This window comes from Aquarana catesbeiana, linkage group LG12, assembly GCF_042186555.1.
Source record: "Aquarana catesbeiana isolate 2022-GZ linkage group LG12, ASM4218655v1, whole genome shotgun sequence".
Lineage (NCBI taxonomy): Eukaryota > Metazoa > Chordata > Amphibia > Anura > Ranidae > Aquarana > Aquarana catesbeiana.
The window spans coordinates 183,166,840-183,189,032 of record NC_133335.1 but is presented as its reverse complement, the minus strand read 5'-3'; positions in this window follow the sequence as shown (position 1 = coordinate 183,189,032).

Here is a 22,193-nt window from a genome sequence, read left to right as displayed (position 1 = left end):
TGGATGATGGCAGAACAGGTCTCTGGGATAATGATCCCCAGAGCGTGGGGGGAGATGCCTGTCGAGAACTTCAAGTCCTGCAGACTTCTCCCTGTGGCCAAATACCGCAGGGTAGCGACCAACCTCTGCTCCGGAGTGATGGCTTGCCTCATGCAGGTATCCTGCCTGCTGATATAGGGGGTCAGCGAAGCCAACAAATGGTGAAACACGGGGTCCGTCATCCTGAGAAAGTTCCTGAAATCATCATGATTATTCTCACGGATCTCACGGAGCAAAGGCATATGACAGAACTGGTCATGCTGAAGCAACCAATTCTTGGTCCATGAACTCCTCCCCACCCTGTTCATGGACTGGACTTGTGTCAAGGTCAGGACCCCAACACCAAGCCCCCACACAGCACGAACTCTAGGAGGAGTACGCATACGAAACATGGCTAGAAAACGGTCGGCTGCTCAGAACGAAGTAACAGAACGCACTGAAGAACAGCAAGGCCTGTGAAGAGCGACCTGAAAAACAGCAACGAGCAGGCAAGATCACACAGAAAACTCCGATACGAACTGACTGCACGCACTGAAGAGCAGATACAAACCCACAAGCACAAACTGAACGTCAGAAAATGATCTGAAAGCAACGAGTCTGAAAAAGCACAAATCGTCTCTCACCAAACTTTTACTAACACGAGATTAGCAAAAGGAGCCCAAAGGGTGCCGCGCTTGGTTCTGAACCAGCCTTTTCTAGTCTTGTCGTACGTGGTGTACGTCACCGCGTTCTTGGCGATCGCAAAATTCCGACAACTTTGTGCGACCGTGTGTAGGCAAAACAAGTTTGAGCCAACATCCGTCGGAAAAAATCCTAGGATTTTGTTGTCGGAATGTCCGAACAAAGTCCGACCGTGTGTACGGGGCATTACAGAAACATAGACCTACGACATATCTTATCTGTTGTGTATAAATATTTAATTTCAGAAAACAAGGAGGAAGGGTTACAATACATAAAAAAATGGGAGGAGGAACTAGGGATGGTTATCCCTAGAGCTAAATGGGAAAAAGCAATTACAGTAACTCATAAATTATCAATCTCTACTAGGCATCAAGAAAGAAATTACAAAATACTAGCCAGGTGGTATAAATGCCCAGTTGATATGAACAAAATAAATTCAGATAATACAGACAGATGTTGGAGATGTGAAGTAGCAAAAGGCTCAATGTCGCATATCTGGTATTTTTGTCCAGAAATTCAATCATTTTGGGAAAAGGTATTTAAAATATACAGGGCTACAACCGGGGAAAAGATACAACCAGATATATATGTGGCGATATTGTCAATGATCCCTGGATCAATAAAAAATATAAAAAAGGGAACTTTGAAGTACTATATAACTGCGACACATACCGTCATAGCTAGAAATTGGAAAAATAAAAAAGCCCCCTCCATAAAAGAATGAGAATGTGAAATGGGAGTGATGCGATCCTTAGAGGAGAGGATGATATTAGAGGGAAGGAGATGAGTATGTACAGGAAGAGCGTGGGAAGAGTCTAGAACCTCGCTGCGATAGGGGAACGAGAAAAAGGGGATAAAGATAGAGCAAATACTGTGATGAAGAGTTGGAGAAGGGGGGAGAGTTCTTCTGAATTGGAGAAATTTTTTTTTTTTTTTGTTTGCTTTTCGGTTAACTGAGTGGTGTTGTGTAAGAGGATTGGTTGAGGGTGTATGATGGGTATGGATGGGGGGTACTGGGATAGTATTGTGTTGCAGATATAGGGGCCGTGCAAAGATAGAGTAAAGAATTATATCCAGAAATGTATACAGATGATGCTAGTATAGACCATGGGGATATATAAAATGATCTGAATATTAATTGTGAATGCCCCTATACACCATGATTTATTTTTTTTCGGTGTAGATGTATGTATGTGTATATTTTTTATATAAAAATTTTGTAAAAATGTTTGATAAATAAAGATTGTAAAAAAAAATTGTGTCAATCAGTTAAAAAAATTATAAGTTAAAAATTAAAAAAAATTATAAAGAAAAAATATTTTTTATAAAAAATAAATAAAAATTATAATTTTTTTATGAAAGAAAAAAATATATTAAAAAAATCTGATCATGTGAAGTAAAAGATGTATAATATGTATATGTAAAACTGTGTCAATCAGTTAAAGAAATTATACAGAATTGTTTTATATAAAAAAAGAAACTAAAAAAAAAATGTTTTTTATATAAAAAAATAAAGAAAAATTATAAATATTTTTTTCATAAAAAAATAAAAAAACTTTTTTTATTAAAAAAATTATAAAGAAAAAATATTTTTTATAAAAAAAATTATAAATATTTTTCTTTATAAAAAAATATGAAAATTATAAAAAATCAGATCATGAGGTAAAAGAAGTAGAATATGTATATGTAAAATTGTGTGAATTCATTAAAAAAATTACAAAAAAATCACATCATGTGAGGTAATAGAAGTAGAATATGTATATGTAAAATTGTGTCAATCAGTTAAAAAATTATAAATTAAAAAATTATAAAAAAAGAAATTATAAAGAAAAAATATTTTTTATAAAAAAAATACAAATTATAAATAATTTTTTTATAAAAAAATGTAAAAATTATAAATATTTTTATTATGAGTAAAATTATTAAATTTATTAAAATTATAAAAAAATATATAACAAATTAAATAAAAATAAGATCATGTGAGGGTAAAAGAAGTAGAATATGTATGATATGTAAAATTATGTCAATCAGTTAAAATAAAAAATTTAAAAATTAGCTCATGTGAGGTAAAAGAATTAGAATATAAATATGTAAAATTGTGTCAATCAGTAAAAAAATTATAAATAATTATAAATTAAAAATTAAAATAAAATAAATTATAACGAAAAAAAATATTTTTTTATGAAAAATAAATAAAAAATATAATTAAAAAAAATGTAAATCAAATTTATAAAAAATCAGATCATGTGAGGTAAAAGAAGTATAATATGTATAAGTAAAATTTTGTAAATCAGTTAAAAAAATTATACAGAATTTTTTTTATATAAAAAAAGAAATGATAAAGAAAAAAATATTTTTATAGTAAAAATAAAGAAAAATTATAAATATTTTTTTCATAAAAAAATATAAAAACATTTTTTTTATAAAAAAATATAAAGAAAAAATATTTTTTATAAAAAATAAATTATAAATATTTTTCTTTATAAAAAATATAAAAATTATAAAAAATCAGATCATGTGAGGTAAAAAAAGTAGAATATGTATAATATGTAAAATTGTGTGAATCCATTAAAAAAAATTACAAAAAAATCACATCATGTGAGGTAATAGAATAGAAGAAAATTATACATTTTTTTTATAATTAAAATTATTAAATTTCTTAAAATTATTTAAAAAAATAAAAAATAAAATAAAAATTAGATTATGGAAGGTAAGAGCAGTAGAATATGTATAATATGTAAAATTGTGTCAATCAGTTAAAAAATTACAAAAAATCAGATCATGTGATGTAATAGAAGTAGAATATGTATATGTAAAATTGTGTTAATCAATTAAAAAAATATAAATAAAAAAAATTATAAAAAAAGATATTATAAAGAAAAAATATTTTTATAAAAAATAAAGAAAAATTATGAATAATTTTTTATTAAAAAAATATGTGAAAATTATAAATATTTTTATTATAACTAAAATTATTAAATTTATTAAAATTATTAAAAAATATATAACAAATAAAGTAAAAATTAGATTATGTGAGGTAAGAGAAGTAGAATATTTATAATATGTAAAATTGAGTCAATCAGTTAAAAAAATTACAAAAAAAAATTATATAAAAAATACATTATAAAGAAAAAAAATTACAAAAAAAAATAAAGAAAAATTATAAATATTTTTTATAAAAAATATATTAAAAAATCAGATCATGTCAGGTAAAAGAAGTAGAATATGTTAATGTAAAATTGTGTCAGTCAGTTAAAAAATATGAATTAAAAAAATTTAAAAAATAATAATGAATAAAAAAATAAATAAATAATAAAATAAAAAAGGGGAAAATAAATAAGACTGAATTCTCTAATATCACCCATATGGTATATGGGTCTCCAATGTCATCTTCAGGTGGTGGTGAAGCAAAGTGACCCATTTTATGAGGACTAAGTGAGGCTTGAGTTATTTGAGGTGCTTGGGAGTCTTGAATATCTTGGCTCTGTGAGAGGGATGTTGAATTCATTCATTGTTTGGGACCATCCATTGTTGTGGAAGATGTTGACAGGCAGAGATCTCTAAGTGTAGAAAGAAGATCATTTGTTGATTTACATATATATGAAGTTCCTTCATAAGTAAAGCCAGGGGAGAAAGGAAATCCCATTTATTTGGTGATATTTAAGGACTTGCAAATGTGCTTTCATTTCTTTGCATTTAAAGAGAGTTAATTGAGATAAGTCTTGTAAGAATTGGCATTTATGGCCATGGAAAATTAAAGAGTATTTGTTTCTTGCAGCTGCCATTATTTGTTCTTTTTTGCAAAAACAATGCATTTTTTATAATTATATCTCTAGGGGGCCATCTTTTTTACGTGCAGTTAAAGCTCTGTGTATTCCATCTGTTTTCAATCTTTCTAATGGGATGGAAATAGTTCTTGAAAAAGTGTTGTAATAGTTGATTGTAGATCCTCTATTTCTTCAGGAATGTCACGTAAAAATGCATACTATAATGCAAGGTGGTAGAATTCAGGTTAAACTCAAAATATGTTAAAGCTAAGGAAAATTGAAACAGTTAAAAGAACTTGAGGTAATTCTAATATTTGAATAAAAGTCTTATAGAAGCAAAAGTATAGAAAGCATGCCATTAAATCCTCACACAAAGGGGTAAAAAAATTCAGATCATGTGAGGTAACTGAAGTATAGTATGTCTAATATGTAAAATTGTGTCAATAAGTTAAAAAAACATAAATAAAAAATGTATTTAAAAAAAAGAGAAAATTATAAAGAATATTTTCTATTTTATAAAAAATAAATAAAAATGATACATTTTTTTTTTATAAAAATGTATTAAAAAAATTATAAAAAACAAAAAACAAATGAGATCATATGAGGTAAAAGAAGTAGAATATGTATAATATGTAAAATTGTGTCAATCAGTTAAAAAAATTATAAATTAAAAATTAAAAAAATATAAAGAAAAAATATTTTTAATAAAAAATAAATAAAAATTATAATTTTTTTATGAAAGAAAAAAAATATATAAAAAAAATCTGATCATGTGAGGTAAAAGATTTATAATATGTAAATGTAAAACTGTGTCAATCAGTTAAAGAAATTATACAGAATTGTTTTATATAAAAAAAGAAATTTAAAAAAAAAGTTTTTTATATAAAAAATAAAGAAAAATTATAAATATTTTTTTCATAAAAAAATATAAAAACTTTTTTTATTAAAAAAATTATAAAGAAAAAATATTTTTTATAAAAAAAAAAAATTATAAATATTTTTCTTTAAAAAAAATATGAAAATTATAAAAAATCAGATCATGAGGTAAAAGAAGTAGAATATGTATATGTAAAATTGTGTGAATTCGTTTAAAAATTACAAAAAAATCACATCATGTGAGGTAATAGACATAGAATATGTATATGTAAAATTGTGTCAATTAGTTAAAAAAATTATAAATTAAAAAAAATTATAAAAAAAGAAATTATAAAGTGAAAATATTTTTTATAAAAAAATACAAATTATAAATAATTTTTTTATAACAAAAAGGAAAAATTATAAATATTTTTATTATAAGTAAAATTATTAAATTTATTAAAATTATAAAAAAATATATAACAATTTAAATAAAAATAAGATCATGTGAGGGTAAAAGAAGTAGAATATGTATAATATGTAAAATTGTGTCAATCAGTTAAAATAAAAAATTTAAAAATTAGCTCATATGAGGTAAAAGAATTAGACTATAAATATGTAAAATTGTGTCAATCAGTAAAAAAAAATATAAATAATTATAAATTAAAAATTTAAATAAAATAAATTATAACGAAAAAAATATTTTTTTTATGAAAAATAAATAAAAAATATAATTTAAAAAAAATGTAAATCAAATTTATAAAAAAATCTGATCATGTGAGGTAAAAGAAGTATAATATGTATAAGTAAAATTTTGTCAATCAGTTAAAAAAATTATACAGAATTTTTTTTATATAAAAAAAAGAAATTATAAAGAAAAAAATATTTTTAGAGTAAAAATAAAGAAAAATTATAAAAAAAATTATAAAAAAAGAAATTATAAAGTGAAAATATTTTTTATAAAAAAATACAAATTATAAATAATTTTTTATAACAAAAAGGTAAAATTATAAATATTTTTATTATAAGTAAAATTATTAAATTTATTAAAATTATAAAAAAATATATAACAATTTAAATAAAAATAAGATCATGTGAGGGTAAAAGAAGTAGAATATGTATAATATGTAAAATTGTGTCAATCAGTTAAAATAAAAAATTTAAAAATTAGCTCATATGAGGTAAAAGAATTAGAATATAAATATGTAAAATTGTGTCAATCAGTAAAAAAAAATATAAATAATTATAAATTAAAAATTTAAATAAAATAAATTATAACGAAAAAAATATTTTTTTTATGAAAAATAAATAAAAAATATAATTTAAAAAAAATGTAAATCAAATTTATAAAAAAATCTGATCATGTGAGGTAAAAGAAGTATAATATGTATAAGTAAAATTTTGTCAATCAGTTAAAAAAATTATACATAATTTTTTTTATATAAAAAAAAGAAATTATAAAGAAAAAAATATTTTTAGAGTAAAAATAAAGAAAAATTATAAATATTTTTTTTCATAAAAAAATATAAAAACTTTTTTTTATAAAAAAATATAAAGAAAAAATATTTTTTATAAAAAAAAATCAATATTTTTCTTTATAAAAAATATAAAAATTATAAAAAATCAGATCATGTGAGGTAAAAAAAGTAGAATATGTATAATATGTAAAATTGTGTGAATCCATTAAAAAAAATTACAAAAAAATCACATCATGTGAGGTAATAGAAGTAGAATATGTATATGTAAAATTGTGTAAATCAGTTTAAAAAATTATAAATAAAAAAAATTATAAAAAAAAGAAATTATAAAGAAAAGATATTTTTTATAAAAAAAAATTATAAATTTTTTTATAAATAAAATTATTAAATTTCTTATAATTATTTAAAAAAATAAAAAATAAAATAAAAATTAGATTATGGAAGGTAAGAGCAGTAGAATATCTATAATATGTAAAATTGTGTCAATCAGTTAAAAAATTACAAAAAATCAGATCATGTGATGTAATAGAAGTAGAATATGTATATGTAAAATTGTGTTAATCAATTAAAAAATATATAAATAAAAAAATTATAAAAAAAGATATTATAAAGAAAAAATATTTTTATAAAAAATAAAGAAAAATTATGAATAATTTTTTATTAAAAAATATGTTAAAATTATAAATATTTTTATTATAACTAAAATTATTAAATTTATTAAAATTATTAAAAAATATATAACAAATAAAGTAAAAATTAGATTATGTGAGGTAAGAGAAGTAGAATATTTATAATATGTAAAATTGAGTCAATCAGTTAAAAAAATTTAAAAAAAAATTTATATTAAAAATACATTATAAAGAAAAAAAAATAAAAAAAAAAAATAAAGAAAAATTATAAATAATTTTTTATAAAAAATATATTAAAAAATCAGATCATGTCAGGTAAAAGAAGTAGAATATGTTAATGTAAAATTGTGTCACTCAGTTAAAAAATATGAATAAAAAAAAATAAAAAAAATAATAATGAATAAAAAAAATAAATAAATAATAAAATAAAAAAGGGGAAAATAAATAAATTTAAGGACTTGCAAATGTGCTTTCATTTCTTTGCATTTAAAGAGAGTTAATTGAGATCTTGTAAGAATTGGCATTTATGGCCATGGAAAATTAAAGAGTATTTTTTTCCTTCAGCTGCCATTATTTGTTCTTTTTTGCAAAAACAATGCATTTTTTATAATTATATCTCTAGGGGGCCATCTTTTTTACGTGCAGTTAAAGCTCTGTGTATTCCATCTGTTTCCAATCTTTCTAATGGGATGGAAATAGTTCTTGAAAAAGTGTTGTAATAGTTGATTGTAGATCCTCTATTTCTTCAGGAATGTCACGTAAAAATGCATACCATAATGCAAGGTGGTAGAATTCAGGTTAAACTCAAAATATATTAAAGCTAAGGAAAATTGAAACAGTTCAAAGAACTTGAGGTAATTCTAATATTTGAATAAAAGTCTTATAATAGCAAAAGTATAGAAAGCATACCATTAAATCCTCACACAAAGGGGTAAAAAAAATCAGATCATGTGAGGTAACAAGTATAGTATGTATAATATGTAAAATTGTGTCAATAACTTAAAAAAACATAAATAAAAAATGTATTTAAAAAAAGAGAAAATTATAAAGAATATTTTCTTTTTTATAAAAAATAAATAAAAATGATAAATATTTTTTTTATAAAAATGTATTTAAAAAATTATAAAAAACAAAAAACAAATGAGATCATATGAGGTAAAAGAAGTAGAATATGTATAATATGTAAAATTGTGTCAATCAGTTATAATATTTATAAATTATAAATTAAAAATTAAAAAAATATAAAGAAAAAATATTTTTTATCAAAAAATAAATACAAATTATAATTTTTTATGAAAGAACAGGGGGAGGAGCTGATACCCAAGATGGCTGCTCAGTAAGCTAGAGTGGAAGACACGCTGACATGCTTCAGAGGCCGGAGACGCTGTAAGGCGGCAAGCTGCGGGGAGCTGACACACATCCGCAGCCTGGTTCACAACAAGACGGGCACAAACAGCATAACTGGAGAAGACCAGAGAAAAGCTTTACCTGTGGGGTGCTGGCTGAGAGACCGGAGACCGAACCACGGGGGCGCACAGCCACACGGGTGCCTGGCGGGTCTGCACACGCAAACGGCGGACTCGGCAGAGACGGCTCGGTGGCGGGAGCGCATGTCGCGGGAAGGTCTTGAGGATCAAACCGGCAGAGATCAGGAGGCTAAGAGATCCCCACACTGTGCTACGCTGTATGAGGAAAATCTTACCAGGCAAAGCTATTATTGCACGGAGCTGGTAAGATAATTAAATATATCACTGACCTGATTTGTATGGACATATAAGATACCTGCAAGATAATACATGGAAAGATTTTGGTAACCCCTATACGCCAAAGACTGTTATTTAACATATGGTTACTTCCCTGAAATAATATACTAGCTGACCTGTGGATTTGATTGTGTGGCTTGTGGGAGGAGAGCTCAATTACTGTTTAAAGGAAGATAAGGAAGATTTAAGCACAAAGTATATTGAAATCCCGAAACCGACTGGAGGGAGTAGAGAGGGAGAAAGGGATATGAGATAAGAAAGCAAAATTTAAAATAAGAGGTTAAATATGGTAGCACTCCCTCATAGAATATATTAAAGGTCAGACGAGGGATTTTAACCTCGGGACTATAACTCTTCACAAAGAAAAGGGCTGGAGAAACGACTACAGGGAGGTGGTTGATAAAAATCGGTAAAATATGGCACCCAAAAAGGGAAATAAAACACCGCAACCTCAGAAAAATAAGAAAGATAAAGAGGAGGGTAAAAGTAAAAACCCCACTGGGACACAAACTACACAAATGGCAGATATCAAGGAGATATTTCAACAATTACAGCTTCAATCTCCCCGTGCAATGCAAGCCGTACAAACGCCACAAGATATTTCAAATATAGCGGAAATTTCGGGGGCATCTAGATCATCAGGAGAAATGCAATCACAACACCCCAGAAGTAGCTCACTATTAGACACCACAGGGTCGGGTAGTGATCCAAAAGAATTGGAAAAAGAGAATTGGGATATGAGGAAATATATCCAATCCCTGCCAACCAGGGAAGATATGGACCAATATGTGTTTAGATTGGAGAATTCATACAAAATGGAGCTACTTGAGCTTAAGGAGTCTATCAAAAACACACAAGAAAAAACAGTCGCACTAGACACTAAAGTCTTGAAAATTGAGCAGGAAACAAGGAAGTTAAAGGAAAATATGCAAAAACAAGGAAAACAAATACATCAGCTAATTAACAATATGGATGAGCAAGAAAATAGAAGCAGGAGATCCAATATTAGAATAAGAGGTTTAAAAGAGGATGTTGGGGCCAAAGAGTTAATAAACACGCTGCAAAAGATATTCCAAGAACTAATCCCGGGGATTGAAATAAAAGATTTGATAATCGATCGGGCCCATAGAACAACAGGAATAAGAAGACTGGATCCTAGCATGCCATGAGATGTTATATGCAAGATGCACTATGCTCATATAAAAGACAGGATTATGTATGCTGCACGTCTGAAGAATTCTATTTTATATGAGGGTGCCACAGTACAATTTTTTCAAGACTTGTCTAAATTTACATTAGACAGTAGAAGGGCGTTAAAACCTCTAGTGGAAAAGTTAAGGAAGAGTAATCTCCAGTATAGATGGAAATTCCCATTCCAATTACAGGCACAGAAAGAAGGTCATATTGCAACTTTTAGGGGTCTTGAGGACCTACCGCAGTTTCTGTCAATTCTCAATTTGCCAGTAATAGAACTACCGGACTGGCCTATTTCATATATAAAAATGCTTAGATAATCGTGCTGAGATGTTGGGGGAGGGGGGGTGGGGGGGTAGAGAGCCTCTACAGCATGTGCTGATGGGGGGGATGGGGGGGTTTCTTTTTTTTTTGGTAAACATAGGGTCCTGCACAAATTTTGAACACTATATATTTTTTATTGATAGTTGATAATTACATTATTGGGGTGTGGAGCGTGAGATTTGGTTAGGCATTGATACACTTTTTATATAAGTGGTGATTATTTTATGCAAATTGACAAATACTGTAATAAACACTGCTTGTAGGTATATTGGGGGAGGAGGGGTTATGGTGTTTTTATAGGTGGGAGATAAGGGGATAGATGGGGTGGGGGGGTTAATTTTTTTTTTGTGTGGTAAACATAGTGTCTAGCACAAATTTTTGAACACTATCAATTTTATCGATACTTGACATTAACACTATGGGGGAGTGGAGTGTGGGATTGGGTTAGGCATTGATATAATTTTCTTTTTTTTTTTTTTTTTTTTTTAGCATATAAATTGTGATTATTATTTGCATAATATTGTTGTTATTACTGTTTGTAGGTATATAGGGGGATGAGGAGCTATGGGGTTGCATTGGTGTATGATGGAGGGTGTGTTGGGATGGGTTTTTTTTTTTTTTTCCTCTCTTTTCATATATAGGTGGTAAACATAGAGTTACGCACAAAGCTTGTACATTATATTTTCTTTTGATAGCTGTTATTAACCAATATGGGAGTGTGTGTAAGATGGGGCTAGGTATTGAGACTTTTTTTAGTTGATGTTGGTATGTGTATAATGATAACACTATAATACTCACTGTTTAAGGTACCTTAGGGGGATGGGTGGGTCATGGGGTTTTATATATGTGCGTCAGGGAGATTGTTAGGGTGAGGGGAGGGTGGTTTTTTTTTTTTTTTTTTGTTTGTTTGTTTGCCAGGACCAGAGTATATCATATAATATCACATATCAGGATGTTGGTTTTCGGTCATGTAGCGGTTTTGTCATGATTTTTATAGTTTCTACAGGTTCTGAGCATGTATCCTATCGATATTCTAGGTATGGGGTTATACATGGATTAAATGATGTAGAGATTTGTTAGAGGGAGAGCGTTGGGATGGGGGTTTACCCCTTTCCCCCCTTTTTTTTTTTTTCCTCCCCCTCGGATTAGTTATGGTATTATTATATGTATATTCTCTAGATGGTTGCTGAGTGATGTAGATATGATCTGGAGAGGTTGCTATCCCCTATGAAAGGATGTCTCCCCCCCTGACCCCAATGCCAGCAGGGTGATGGGTAATGTAATGAAATATAAGTTTTTTTTGTTAGTATATTTAAAAATCAGCGTGTTGCCACCGACTGGGTGGTGGTAATTGGAAGTCAGGCTCCGTTCCCCCTAGTTTAGGGAACTTACATTAAAGTAAGATAGACTGTTTATAGTCATTAGGGTACGAATTGGTGTGTGTGTGAGTGGGCGCGTGTGGGTTGTATAGATTTTTTCTCCCTTTTTTTTTTCTTTCCCTTCCCTTTGCCCTTTTCTCCCTAAGTTGTGAAGAGCAATGAATATCTGTTCCTACAATATTAGGGGTCTAAATTCAGCTTCAAAAAGATCACAGGTTTTATACTCTCTTCACAAGCAGAAAGTTGGGGTCATCTTTTTTCAGGAGACGCATTTTCGGACAGACCATATTCCTAATCTTCGAAATAAATACTACACCACATGGTTCCATGATTCCTATGGGTACTCTAAGTCGAGGGGGGTGTCTATCGCAATTCATAGAACAATTCCTTATCAAGTCATAGAAGAATGGCGCAATAGGGATGGCAGGGCAATACTACTTAAGCTTATTATATATGGTAAAAAATACACCCTCATAAACCTATATCTACCTAATCAAAATCAGATTAAAGTAGGCTTGCAACTGATAAGTCAACTTCTGGGAAAAGCAGAAGGTATAGTAATAGTCGGGGGGATTTCAATTTTGTAATGGATAGCGAGATTGACACCACAACACCGATGACAGCTCAGAGTAGTAAAGATAAGAAGAAATTTAAAGAATTATTGACTAAATGTCAGCTGGTGGATATATGGCGCCTCCTGCATCCAATAGAGAAGAATTATACATTCTATTCTAACGTTCATGGATCATATCATCGTATAGATTTCTTCCTAATAAATCAGAGAGGGATAAACAATATCTTAGCTGCGGAGATAGGTAACTCAGTATGGTCCGATTATGCACCCGTGTTTCTGAAAATAGATCTACTCTTGGGGGAGAACAATAGGGGTAATTGGCGTCTTAATGACAACCTACTCTATGATGAGGGGTGTGCAATGGAAATAAGAAAAGCAATAATGGACTTCACTAATGATCATAATAAGAGATACTACGTCCTTGCCTATACAATGGGAAGCATTGAAATGTGTGCTGCGGGGTCTATTTATAAAACATGGGGCTAGATTGAAAAAACAGAAAAATTGTAGAATAACTCAATTATTTAAAGCAATAGAGAATGCGGAAACGCAACATAAACAAAATCCTACACGTGAAACATTAATGATAGTAACAGAGTTAAAAGCAGAACTGCAAACACTATTAAATGAAAAGACATTATATGTTAGGGATAAAAGCCGGGCCCTATTTTATCAACAGGGCAATAAGCCAGGTAAACTACTGGCGAGGGCCCTAAAAAACAGATGCAGCACATTACCGATTGCCAAGATAAAGACGGATGCCGGAGATGTGAGTTATGATCCAAAAGGGATTCTAAAAGAGTTTCAAGCATTCTACACGAAATTATATAACATACCTAACTGTAAGACGGATAGTAACCCAGAATTGGTCCAACAAAAAATACAACAGTATATAAAGGAAACGGCAATCCCGACTTTAACACCCATGGAGTCATGCCAGCTTGAGCGCGACTTTTCTATGGAAGAAATTCAAACAGTAATTGGCTCGCTAATACCCGGGAAAAGTCCAGGCCCGGACGGCTTCACCCCTCGGTTTTATAAAACTTTTAAAAAGGAACTTATGCCCATTATGAGACAGGCCTTTAACGCGGTATCTACAGAAGTGCCCTTTTGTTCTCAGAGTATGCAGGCGTATATCACTCTTGTACCAAAACCGGATAAGGATCATACCCTGTGCGGGAATTACAGACCGATTTCCTTGACAAACCTTGATCTTAGAATATACTCAAAAATCATTGCCAATAGACTTACCCCTATAATACCTGATTATATACACCTGGACCAGGTAGGATTTGTCAAGGGAAGAGAGGCCAGGGATAATACCCTGAAAACGCTTACATTGATGGAATTTGTACAGAAGGGCTCCATCCCATCCTGTTTATTAGCAATAGATGCTGAAAAAGCGTTTGACAGGGTGGGATGGAGCTTTCTTAATGAGACACTTATACAGTGGGGGCTTGGGTCTGTAATGATAGATAAGATAATGACCCTGTACCAACATCCAACAGCCAAGATCCGGGCGAATAGTAGCTTGTCCAGGGAAATAGCTATAGCAAATGGAACCAGACAGGGCTGTCCTTTATCTCCAATATTATATATACTAATCATGGAACACTTATTAAATGCAATCAGGGCAAACAAAGATATACAAGGTGTAAGAGTGGGGGATATAGAGTACAAGCTGTCTGTCTATGCAGATGACATCTTGCTGTATGTTACAAACCCGTTAATAACACTACCAAACCTGATAATGGATTTTAATCATTTTGGCACCCTGAGTAATTTCAAAGTCAACTATATTAAATCCGAGGCAATGAATATTAATATGTCTAAAGATTTGGTAGAATTACTTAAGAAGGACTTTTCCTTCCGATGGCAGGAAAATGCTATTAAATATCTCGGTACCTATATCCCTATGGATTTGAAGAAATTGGAAGAATATAATTATATCCCGCTGGTGCAAAAAATAACGAAAACTCTCCAGATATATAATAGAGGCACTTTCTCATGGCTAGGCAGGGTAAATGTCATAAAAATGGACATACTTCCGAAGATATTGTATATCCTACAAACGATCCCGTTGTTCCCTGCAGCGAACATCTTGAAAAAAATATCCAGGGTTATTGGGCAATTCGTCTGGGCAGGCAAGACACCTAGAATTAGTAGAAAAGTACTAAACATGACTAAAGCAAACGGGGGTCTTTCTCTCCCGGATATAGCAATATATCTTAGGGCGGTAATGGTTACTAGAGTGGTAGATTGGTTTCATAATGGGAACAATAAACAGTGGGTAGGACTAGAGGAAGAGATCACAGGGTTGAAGCTGAAATCTCTTCCTTGGATTAAAAAAACGTATAGTTTGCCGTATGGTTATATACCCTTTTTAGTGGCTTCAACAATGAAAGCGTGGGACATATTGATCAAAGCGGGACGAGTTTCCACTTTCAGAGGACCCATGACCCCTCTGTTTGACAACCCAGAATTTCCACTTTCATTTGGAGTAAAGTCATTCCTCAAATGGTATAGTCATGACGATACGAGGATAATAGAAACATTGGAGGGAAATAAGGTGCTTCCGTTAGAGACCATGGGGGAGGAATATAGAAAAGAATGGATGCAGCATGGTCTACTCCAAAGATATGTTACATCCCTTATAAAAGAAGCAGAAATAGTTAGACCCTTAATGGCGTTAGAAAAAATCCTTATTCATGCGGATAGACCGATACATGTGCTATCGAAAGTATATAAAATCTTAATTGAGGAGGATCAGAAGTTAGAGTTGCCATACATTAAGAAATGGGAAGAGGAACTGGGGATGGAGATCCCCAGGAAAGAATGGGAAAAAGCCATAGCAGTTACACATAAACTCTCTGTGTCTACTAAGCACCAAGAAAGAAATTATAAGATCCTAGCTAGATGGTATAAGTGCCCAGTGGACCTTCATAGGATAAGTCCAATCAATAAAGAGGAATGTTGGAGATGTCAGGAAAGGACAGGTACAATGTTCCATATATGGTACTATTGCTCTAAAATCCTTCCATTCTGGCAGAAAATTTTTGAGATTTTCAGGGCTATGACAGCGAAGGAACTATACCCAAATATACAAATTGCAGTACTATCTATGATACCTGGATCACTGAAAAGTATAAAGAAAGGCCCACTAAAATATTTCCTAACAGCTGCGCGTACCTGTATAGCCAGAAAATGGAAATGCGTAGATGCACCCTCCATGTTGGATTGGGAGTGTGAGATGACGGAGATGCGGACCCTGGAAGAAAGAAAGGTGATAGAGGAAGGATCTAATAAACAGATTAAACGGACAACAGCTACTTGGGATAGGTGGGCAGCGTATAGTGCCTCGTTAGAATTACTACGTGAGGTACAGGAGGCTGGGAACCCTTAAGGATATAGGTGTAAATGATAGGGAGAGAAGAGGTTATATTTACCCTCGATCCCTTCCCTTCCCCTCCCCCCCTTTTTTTTTTTATTTTTTTTTTTTTTCTTCTCTTCTTACCTGTTTTTGTCTGTTGGTTGGTTTGTGGGGTAGGTTATGCATGGGTTGTAAGATAGGGTTGCATGGTTGATCGCTAGGTTGTATTTAGGTGGTATGTTTACAGGATGGTGGTATCGGATTAATTTCATATTGAATAACCACCATCTATGTGATGTATGTGCTTTTCTATTTATGTTTTTACTGTAATAATGTCAAAAATTGTAAACTGTTTGGATAAATAAAGATATTAAAAAAAAAAAGAGAAAATTATAAAGAATATTTTCTTTTTTATAAAAAATAAATAAAAATGATAAATATTTTTTTTTTTATAAAAATGTATTTAAAAAATTATAAAAAACAAAAAACAAATGAGATCATATGAGGTAAAAGAAGTAGAATATGTATAATATGTAAAATTGTGTCAATCAGTTAAAAAAATTATAAATTAAAAATTAAAAAAATATATAAAGAAAAAATATTTTTTATAAAAAATAAATAAAAATTATATTTTTTTTATGAAAGAAAAAAAATATATAAAAAAAATCTGATCATGTGAGGTAAAAGATATATAATATGTATATGTAAAACTGTGTCAATTAGTTAAAGAAATTATACAGAATTGTTTTATATAAAAAAGAAATTAAAAAAAAAAAATGTTTTTTATATAAAAAATAAAGAAAAATTATAAATTTTTTTTCATAAAAAAAATATAAAAACTTTTTTATTAAAAAAATTATAAAGAAAAAATATTTTTTATAAAAAAAAAATTATAAATATTTTTCTTTAAAAAAAATATAAAAATTATAAAAAATCAGATCATGAGGTAAAAGAAGTAGAATATGTATAATATGTAAAATTGTGTGAATTTGTTAAAAAAATTACAAAAAAATCACATCATGTGAGTTAATAGAAGTAGAATATGTATATGTAAAATTGTGCCAATCAGTTAAAAAAAATATAAATTAAAAAAATATAAAAAAAGAAATTATAAAGAGAAAATATTTTTTATAAAAAAAAAATACAAATTATAAATATTTTTTTAATAAAAAAAATGTAAAAATTATAAATATTTTTTATTATAAGTAAAATTATTACATTTATTAAAATTATAAAAAAATATATAACAAATTAAATAAAAATAAGATCATGTGAGGGTAAAAGAAATAGAATATGTATAATATGTAAAATTGTGTCAATCAGTTAAAATAAAAAAATTAAAAATTAGCTCATATGAGGTAAAAGAATTAGAATATAAATAAGTAAAATTGTGTCAATCAGTAAAAAAATTATAAATAATTATAAATTAAAAATTAAAATAAAATAAATTATAACGAAAAAAATATTTTTTTTATGAAAAATAAATAAAAAATATAATTTAAAAAAATGTAAATCAAATTTACAAAAAAATCAGATCATGTGAGGTAAAAGAAGTATAATATGTATAAGTAAAATTTTGTCAATCAGTTAAAAAACTATACAGAATTTTTTTATATAAAAAAAGAAATTATAAAGAAAAAAATATTTTTATAGTAAAAATAAAGAAAAATTATAAATATTTTTTTCATAAAAAAATATAAAAACATTTTTTTTTAAAAAAATATAAAGAAAAAATATTTTTTATATAAAAAAAATTATAAATATTTTTCATTATAAAAAATATAAAAATTATAAAAAATCACATCATGTGAGGTAATAGAAGTAGAATATGTATATGTAAAATTGTGTAAATCAGTTTAAAAAATTATGAATAAAAAAATGATAAAAAAAGAAATTATAAAGAAAAGATATTTTTTATAAAAAAAATTAAAAAATTTTTTTATAAATAAAATAATTCAATTTCTTAAAATTATTTAAAAAAATAAACAATAAAATAAAAATTAGATTATGGAAGGTAAGAGCAGTAGAATATGTATAATATGTAAAATTGTGTCAATCAGTTAAAAAATTACAAAAAATCAGATCATGTGATGTAATAGAAGTAGAATATGTATATGTAAAATTGTGTTAATCAATTAAAAAATATATAAATAAAAAAAATTATAAAAAAAAGATATTAGAAAGAAAAAACATTTTTATAAAAAATAAAGAAAAATTATGAATAATTTTTTATTAAAAAAATATGTTAAAATTATAAATATTTTTATTATAACTAAAATTATTAAATTTATTAAAATTATTAAAAAATATATAACAAATAAAGTAAAAATTAGATTATGTGAGGTAAGAGAAGTAGAATATTTATAATATGTAAAATTGAGTCAATCAGTTAAAAAAATAACAAAAAAATTTATATAAAAAATACATTATAAAGAAAAAAAATATAAAAAAAAAAATAAAGAAAAATTATAAATATTTTTTTTATAAAAAATATATTAAAAAATCAGATCATGTCAGGTAAAAGAAGTAGAATATGTTAATGTAAAATTGTGTCACTCAGTTAAAAAATATGAATTAAAAAAATGTTAAAAATAATAATGAATAAAAAAAAAAAATAATAAAAAAAAGGGGAAAATAAATAAGACTGAATTCTCTAATATCACCCATATGGTATATGGGTCTCCAATGTCATCTTCAGGTGGTGGTGAAGCAAAGCGACCCCTTTTATGAGGACTAAGTGAGGCTTCAGTTATTTGAGGTGCTTGGGAGTCTTGAATATCTTGGGTCTGTGAGAGGGATGTTGAATTCATTCGTTGTTTGGGACCATTCATTGTTGTGGAAGTTGTTGACAGGCAGAGATCTCTAAGTGTAGAAAGAAGATCATTTGTTGATTTACATATACATGAAGTTCCTTCATAAGTAAAGCCAGGGGAGAAAGGAAATCCCATTTATTTGGTGATATTTAAGGACTTGCAAATGTGCTTTCATTTCTTTGCATTTAAAGAGAGTTAATTGAGATAAGTCTTGTAAGAATTGGCATTTATGGCCATGGAAAATTAAAGAGTATTTGTTTCTTGCAGCTGCCATTATTTGTTCTTTTTTTGCAAAAACAATGCATTTTTTATAATTATATCTCTAGGGGGCCATCTTTTTTACGTGCAGTTAAAGCTCTGTGTATTCCATCTGTTTCCAATCTTTCTAATGGGATGGAAATAGTTCTTGAAAAAGTGTTGTAATAGTTGATTGTACATCCTCTATTTCTTCAGGAATGTCACGTAAAAATGCATACTATAATGCAAGGTGGTAGAATTCAGGTTAAACTCAAAATACATTAAAGCTAAGGAAAATTGAAACAGTTAAAAGAACTTGAGGTAATTCTAATATTTGAATAAAAGTCTTATAATAGCACAAGTATAGAAAGCATGCCATTAAATCCTCACACAAAGGGGTAAAAAAAATCAGATCATGTGAGGTAACTGAAGTATAGTATGTCTAATATGTAAAATTGTGTCAATAAGTTAAAAAAACATAAATAAAAAATGTATTTAAAAAAAGAGAAAATTATAAAGAATATTTTCTTTTTTATAAAAAATAAATAAAAATGATAAATATTTTTTTTTATAAAAATGTATTAAAAAAATTATAAAAAACAAAAAACAAATGAGATCATATGAGGTAAAAGAAGTAAAATATGTATAATTGTGTCAATCAGTTAAAAAAAATTATAAATTAAAAATTAAAAAAAAATATATAAAGAAAAAATATTTTTTATCAAAAAATAAATAAAAATTATAATTTTTTTATGAAAGAAAAAAATATATTAAAAAAATCTGATCATGTGAGGTAAAAGATGTATAATATGTACATGTAAAACTGTGTCAATCAGTTAAAGAAATTAAACAGACTTTTTTTATATAAAAAAAGAAATTAAAAAAAAGCTTTTTATATAAAAAATAAAGAAAAATTATAAATATTTTTTTCATAAAAAAATATAAAAACTTTTTTATTAAAGAAATTATAAAGAAAAAATATTTTTTATAAAAAAAATCATAAATGTTTTTCTTTATAAAAAAAATTACAAAAAAATCACATCATGTGAGGTAATAGAAGTAGAATATGTATATGTAAAATTGTGTAAATCAGTTTAAAAAATTATAAATAAAAAAATGATAAAAAAAGAAATTATAAAGAAAAGATATTTTTTATTAAAAAAAAATTATAAATATTTTTTTATAAATAAAATTATTCAATTTCTTAAAAATTATTAAAAAAAATAAAAAATAAAATAAAAATTAGATTATGGAAGGTAAGAGCAGTAGAATATGTATAATATGTAAAATTGTGTCAATCAGTTAAAAAATTACAAAAAATCAGATCATGTGATATAATAGAAGTAGAATATGTATATGTAAAATTGTGTTAATAGAATATGTATATGTAAAATTGTGTTAATCAATTAAAAAATATATAAATATAAAAAATTATAAAAAAAGATATTATAAAGAAAAAATATTTTTATAAAAAATAAAGAAAAATTATGAATAATTTTTTATTAAAAAAATATGTGAAAATTATAAATATTTTTATTAGAACTAAAATTATTACATTTATTAAAATTATTAAAAAATGTATAACAAATAAAGTAAAAATTAGATTATGTGAGGTAAGAGAAGTAGAATATTTATAATATGTAAAATTGAGTCAATCAGTTAAAAAAAATTACAAAATAAAATTTATATAAAAAATACATTATAAAGAAAAAAAATATTAAAAAAAAAAAGAAAAATTATAAATATTTTTTTATAAAAAATATATTAAAAAATCAGATCATGTCAGGTAAAAGAAGTAGAATATGTCAATGTAAAATTGTGTCACTCAGTTAAAAAATATAAATTAAAAAAATGTAAAAAAATAATAATGAATAAAAAAAATAAATAAATAATAAAGTAAAAAAGGGGAAAATAAATAAGACTGAATTCTCTAATATCACCCATATGGTATATGGGTCTCCAATGTCATCTTCAGGTGGTGGTGAAGCAAAGCGACCCCTTTTATGAGGACTAAGTGAGGCTTGAGTTATTTGAGGTGCTTGGGAGTCTTGAATATCTTGGGTCTGTGAGAGGGATGTTGAATTCATTCATTGTTTGGGACCATCCATTGTTGTGGAAGATGTTGACAGGCAGAGATCTCTAAGTGTAGAAAGAAGATCATTTGTTGATTTACATATATATGAAGTTCCTTCATAAGTAAAGCCAGGGGAGAAAGGAAATCCCATTTATTTGGTGATATTTAAGGACTTGCAAATGTGCTTTCATTTCTTTGCATTTAAAGAGAGTTGATTGAGATAAGTCTTGTAAGAATTGGCATTTATGGCCATGGAAAATTAAAGAGTATTTGTTTCTTGCAGCTGCCATTATTTGTTCTTTTTTGCAAAAACAATGCATTTTTTATAATTATATCTTTAGGGGGCCATCTTTTTTACGTGCAGTTAAAGCTCTGTGTATTCCATCTGTTTCAAATCTTTCTAATGGGATGGAAATAGTTCTTGAAAAAGTGTTGTAATAGTTGATTGTACATCCTCTATTTCTTCAGGAATGTCACGTAAAAATGCATACTATAATGCAAGGTGGTAGAATTCAGGTTAAACTCAAAATACATTAAAGCTAAGGAAAATTTAAACAGTTAAAAGAACTTGAGGTAATTCTAATATTTGAATAAAAGTCTTATAATAGCACAAGTATAGAAAGCATGCCATTAAATCCTCACACAAAGGGGTAAAAAAAATCAGATCATGTGAGGTAACTGAAGTATAGTATGTCTAATATGTAAAATTGTGTCAATAAGTTAAAAAAACATAAATAAAAAATGTATTTAAAAAAAGAGAAAATTATAAAGAATATTTTCTTTTTTATAAAAAATAAATAAAAATGATAAATATTTTTTTTTATAAAAATGTATTAAAAAAATTATAAAAAACAAAAAACAAATGAGATCATATGAGGTAAAAGAAGTAGAATATGTATAATTGTGTCAATCAGTTAAAAAAAATTATAAATTAAAAATTTAAAAAAAATATATAAAGAAAAAATATTTTTTATCAAAAAATAAATAAAAATTATAATTTTTTATGAAAGAAAAAA